The sequence below is a fragment of the Mesocricetus auratus genome, unplaced genomic scaffold (genome assembly GCF_017639785.1).
Source record: "Mesocricetus auratus isolate SY011 unplaced genomic scaffold, BCM_Maur_2.0 Super-Scaffold_100043, whole genome shotgun sequence".
NCBI classification, from domain to species: domain Eukaryota; kingdom Metazoa; phylum Chordata; class Mammalia; order Rodentia; family Cricetidae; genus Mesocricetus; species Mesocricetus auratus.
The window spans coordinates 3,252,476-3,258,715 of NW_024429220.1; positions in this window are offsets into that span (position 1 = coordinate 3,252,476).

Below are 6,240 nucleotides of genomic sequence, written 5' to 3' on the forward strand. Positions count from 1 at the left end.
GTTTCCAGTAAACATTTTTCTTTTCTATTTGTGTATCAACAGCCTTTTTAGCTTCCCACCCAGGAGTGAGATGATGTACTGCTTCTCCTCTGAGCATGTCTTATTTAATTCAGTCTCCAATTCCCCTCAAGTGGCTTCAATACCAAGATTTCTCCCATTATTACTGATGCAGTGTTCCAGTGTTCCATCCAACACATGTGAACATTCTCTCTCTCTCTCTCTCTCTCTCTCTCTCTCTCTCTCTCTCTCTCTCTCTCTGTCTCTCTCTTGTGGTATGTGTGTATCTCTGTGTGTGTGTGTGTGTGTGTGTGTGTGTGTTCCCGTGCATGAATATATAGGTGCACACACTCTCACATATATAAGTTCACCCAGAGGTTGGAGGCCAACAGTCCTAACATTCCTCAATGCTGTTCTTAAGAGAGGGTCTCCCACTGGCTTGTAACTTATCAAGTAGGCTGGGATGGCTGGAAAATGAGCCCCATGTGTCTTCTTGTCTCTGTCACCATGCCCAGATTAAAAAAAAAGAGAAAATGGTTCTGAGATCTGAGCTCTCTCCTCCCAACCTCCCTACTCCCTTTTGAAATGCTGGGTATTTGCCACTATGTGTCTTAGTTAGACTTTCTATTGCTGTAATGAAACACTATTACCAAAAAGCAAAAAGCAAGTTTGGAAGGAAAGGGTTTATTTGACTTACACTTCCACACTGCTGTTTCTCCTTGAAGGAAGTCAGGAGGAACTCAAACAGGGCAGCACCTTGGAGGCAGGAACTGATGCAAAGGCCATGGAGAGTGATGCTTACTGGCTTGTTTCTCCTGGCTTAATCAGCTTGATCAGCCCAGGGATGGCACCACCCACAAAGAGCTGGGCCCTCCCCATCAATAACTAGTTAGGAAAATATCTTACAGCAGTATCTTATGGAGACTTCTTCTTAATTGAGTTTCTCTCCTTTCTGATAACTCTAGTTTATGTTGTCAGTTTGACATAATATTAGCCAGTACAACCATATGTGTAGGGTAATCCCAATTTACACATATCTATAACACATTTCATTGTCCAGTCATCTGTCAGTGAATGGCTGAATCATTTCAGCTATTGTCATTGATGCAGAAATGACCATAGATATGCAGATGTCTGTCCATAATCCTCTCATCAATTATTTTGGGTACTCAAAATTAGAACTGCTGGGTACATCAGTGGCAGCTCTACCTTTTGGTTCTTGGGACATGCATTCCATGAGAGCGTCACCATTTTGTCCCCTCATCTAGAATGTGTGAACGTATCCATTTATCTCTAGCCCTGACTAACCATACTGCTTTGATTTTAGTGTGTTTCACATAATACAGACATAGGGTAATAGGATATTATGGAGCTCATTTGCCTTCACCCTTGAAAAACTTTGAACCCACCAATCACATACTCTTCCTCCAGAAGTTCTAATGGCATGAGTTCTAAACATGAGCCTGTGTTAAAAGGTGATTCTACTGGGCCACAAAACAGCAGATCTCTGTCCGGAGGTCTACAATTTTCAACTCTGTCTATGTAGAGGAGCGGTTCTTACCAGGCACCTCAGAACCATCTAGGATGCATCAAAACACTAACAATTGAGTTTGCATGTAAGCCATTCCCAGGTGACAACATTCTGGAGCTGCTGGTCAGGACCACACTCTGAAGACTGCTCATGGAAATGCTGCCACTATCAGCTTTTAGCTTTCCAGTGATCTAATTCCTTAAGGTCTGAGCACTAAATCCAATTTCAAAAATTAGACTTAAATTTTTAAATTTTAAATTTAAAAAGCCAGATTCATCTAATTCCAGAGGAATAAAAATCTGTATGCACATATTCATGTATGAAATTTATTTTCAGTGTGAGGGAGATTGCATTCCATTACAAGTTTTTGATCATCCTTTTTTAAAAGCAAAAGCTATTTGAGGTTCTTCACAGAGTAACAGTTGGACCCAACCTTTTGAAAGTGTTCGTTCAATAGGGAAAGCAAGCCTGGGATTTCTGGGATTGAAAACATCTTGGAAATGAGCCCAACACAGATCAGTCTCACTGCTAATTATTCTAGCTATATTTTTAAAAAGATGAAATAAGAATGCCAAATGATGCAAAAGACTTGCTGTATGAAACAGACTATGACCCATTACAGTAAGATCATTCACCCTGATGTTCTAGTGTTAAATAGAAACGATGACATTGCACCGGGCACCTGCACCGGCAGAGCAACCAACAGGCCAGAATGTGATTACAGCAGCCAGTGCTTGCAGCTTCTGGAGGCTCTTTAGCTGAGCCCAGATGACTGAACTGCACTGAGACTCATTTGCATTGCTTTTCCTGCTCTCTTGTATTCCCCTAAACTCCCAAACTATGAATTTAACTGCTGAGAATGTGCATATCGTTTTTTTTTTTGCTGTTGTGATGTTGTTTTGTGTAAACTCTTCTGAATTTAATGTTCATTTTAACAACAGTGTCACAATGACACCATTTTTAAAGACAGCCCTTAATGTTTCACAGTTACCTGCTAAAAATCACATAGTTTTTGCCTTAACTTGATTAACAAGCTAATTGACTTTGAATTCATCGTTGGACCTCTTAGAGTTTTTTGAAAGCTGGTCTATGGGTATGTTCTCCTTTGCTGCATATTTATTAACATGAGCTATGGGTACAAATATCAAGTAATGCTTATTTGTGGGAACAACAGACCTTGGCCAGAGGCCCACTTCCTCATCAGCCTGGGAGCAGGCAGCTGTGAGACAATGTTTACTGAAAACATGTTTACTGAAAACAATCCAGTGCCCTAAGAAATGTTTACCGGAGCTATAAGTTCCCTCACTGAAACACCCTGACTTTGATCTTTCCAATGGCTAGCCGCCTCTTCCTGCCCCCTGCTGCTGCTGCCTACTCTGGTGTCAGGGACATATAACCACCAGCCAGGAGGAGAAAAAGTGTGTGTGTGGCAGAGGCTTTTCTGGAAGGAAGCTCTTGGGAAACTCTCTTGAGCCTTCTTGGGGAGCATAAAGTTTTCTTTAAGCAACCAACTGGTTTCTGTGTCATCAATCCCGACACCCTTGCTACATTCTCAGATACAGGCTGCGCAGCGGGCAAGGCACTTATTGAAAATGTATAAGAAGAACAACAATATGAGGAACACTCACATTTGACTATCCAGTTCATGACTTTTGAAAAATTATTCTTTAAAATCTTCATTTAGTTTTTTGTTTTAGTTCATCCTCTTCCATGCAATATGGAAACCCACAGAATTTAAACAAATTAATTTATTATCTTCTAAACTTCCTGTTTTATAAAATAGAAAATGATTTTGCAAGTGCTTTATCATAATTATAAAAAGACTCTGCCTAGAGACAGGGAGGTGGCTTAAAACAGGACAACTTTTAACCTATTTCACCTGTCAGTTTCCATAAACTTTGCTTGGGTGGCAATAAAAACAAAACAAGCAACAACTTGGAAACAGTTTCAGAAACACAGAATATAGCATGTAGTGAATTCACACTCTTTGAGGTCACACTGTCAAGAAACAGACACATTTATTAGCATAGTACTTTTGAATGCAAAGGAAATGATATTTGAATACTTATTTTCTTCTCATTGTCCCATTTTGTGCCTGTATTTTCGTTTCTGAACTTTGCCCTCCCATGCTAGTGGAAACCTGGAGGGCAGCCAGCTGCCCTGGCACCTAGCAACCAGCCTCTCAGGCTGCCCTTGCACCTGGAGCCCTACAGGACCGCCCTTTCCCAGAAGCGTCGAAGCAGAGAAAACAAGGTGGCCTTAATGGTTGACTTAATGGTGTCTTAAGGCTTCCTTTCGGCTGAGGTAAACACAGGCTTTGGTGTGCATCGCTTCAGTGGCCTGCTGTCAGCCAACATGCATAGAGTACTAAATCTCCAAAATCTAGGATTGAGTGGAACACACAGTGAAGAAAACATCAAGGCAAAGGGCCCAGGAAATGCATATTCCCTGTTGCCAAGCAACTTTCACAAGGTGAATATGTACCAGGCACATGTTTTACATTCATTCTTTCCCTGCCTGGATTAAGAAATCTAGATATACAATCTGTCTTATTTTGCTTTCCATGGTTTCTATAAATGAAAAAAAGGTTACATGATTTTAAAACAAAACAATGTATAAGTATCTTGGTTTGCAAAGCATATTTTAATCAAGTCTATTGATTAACCTGTGAAAAAAATATTTCCTAATAGACTAATAAGCAAATTATAATTTTATTAGGTAACATTATGCAAGTTTAAAGATACAATGCTTACATATCATTAAGGTCACATTTTAAGGTTCATTGGCAGCATTCAAATATCAAGAAACCTAACTTAAAATGTGATGTTGGGGATATTTGGTGCCTTTTTGTTGTTGTTGTTGTTGTTTAATTTTGAGATCTTCTTACTGTGTAATGCAGATTGACCTTGAACTTACTGTGTAAACTTGTTTCAAACATGCTTGACCTTTCTGTCTCCCTTTTCCTAGTTCCAGGACTACAGGCATGCACCCCCCCCCCACTCTGATGCCATGTTGTGACTGACAAAGCACTAACAAAGATGACACACATAGAGCAAAACAAATCTACCACATTTTGCTCCCCATTTGCCACACGCTAACAGTAGACCTCAATAATAGGACCTCAAAAGGCAGCAAATGGGACACAGATAAAAATAAGAAACACTATTATGTGACTGGCTGATAAATGGTTTTTCTCTTGGGAGTACTAGTGTGTTATAATATTTACATGTCTTTGTAAAATTGGTTTAGCAGTGGAACAGACTTATGTGAACACTTAAAAACTGGTAGACTGTACTTCACATATTGTAAACGGAAAGTAAAATGGCAACTGGATCAGCTGAGTGGATGAGGGTGAGGTCTTCCATGAGGGATCATCAAATCTGTCAAGTCATTTGTAGCTGGGCCTAGGCCCTCCTCTGTGTATCTAGGCTAAGAGAGTATCCCTCCATGGGGAATGGGCTCTCAAAGTCTGTTCCAGAACGAGGGATACATCCTGGTTCCACTGCCAGAGGCCTCATAGACTGCCAGTACTCTTAGCTGACACCCACATTCAGATGGAGGTCCATGAGCTCCCACTTGCTCAGGTCAGCTGTTTCTGTGAGTTTTCCCAGCATGGTCGTGACCCCTTTGTTCATCACTCCTCCCTGTCTACAGTCAGGAGATGAATAGAGGAGAGCAAGAAAAGAGACACATCATAGAGGGAGCCACTATAGGTTTAAAGAGAAATCTGGCAGTAGGGATTTGTACAGCGATCCACAAGGATGACCCCCAACTAGAAATCTAATCAATAGTGGAGAGGCTACCTTAAATGCCCTTCATCTATAATGAGAATGATGACTACATTAAATGCCATCCTAGAGCCTTCATCCAGTATCTGATGGAAGTAGAAGTGGAGCAGTGACTTTTATCTGTGTATTCTCTCTTTCAGATTGCCTTTCAATCACCCATGGAACACTTGTTTTCTTTGTTAATATCATCCACGGAAGCCCTGTGGACAGCAGCTGTCATAGGAAGACAAGAATGGGGGTCATGTTTACAACCACATCAAGTATCACACATACCATTTCACTCCTTAGTATGAGGGTTCTGAGAAGCTTCTGTGCTTTGTGATTAATTGTTTAAGTAATAGTAACTTATTTAATGTATCACATTATAATGTATGAAAACAGTTGATATTCAGGACTGGAGAAATAGCTATTAGTAAGCCTCTTGCTTTGTAAGCCTGAGAACCCGGGTTCAAACCCTGGTACCAACCCAAAGAGCCAGACTTGGTGTTGCCTTCCTGGACCCAGGCCTGAGGCAGAAGAGAGGTCTCAGTGACAGTCAGTCTACTCTACTTACTGAGCTCTAGATGAGTGATTGGTCCTGTCTCAAAAAACAAGGTAAACAAGGGAATAACACTTGAGGTTGTTCTCTGACTTCCCCATGTACTTACATGTCAGCCCATGTACACCTATGTGTACATGCAAACCACACACACACACACACACACACACAGAGAGAGAGAGAGAGAGAGAGAGAGAGAGAGAGAATTTATTCTTCATTTTGACGTATCTAAAGGTTTCCTTGAGTAAGCTTCTTGCAATTGCTATCTGCTTGTAAAGGAAACTTAGTTTCCACATGGTCTAATCTTACCAGAGAGGAGTTCAGACCTGCTACTTCTTTGTGGTCTAACCAGCAACTGTTTGCGGACTCCCTCTGACTACCATTCC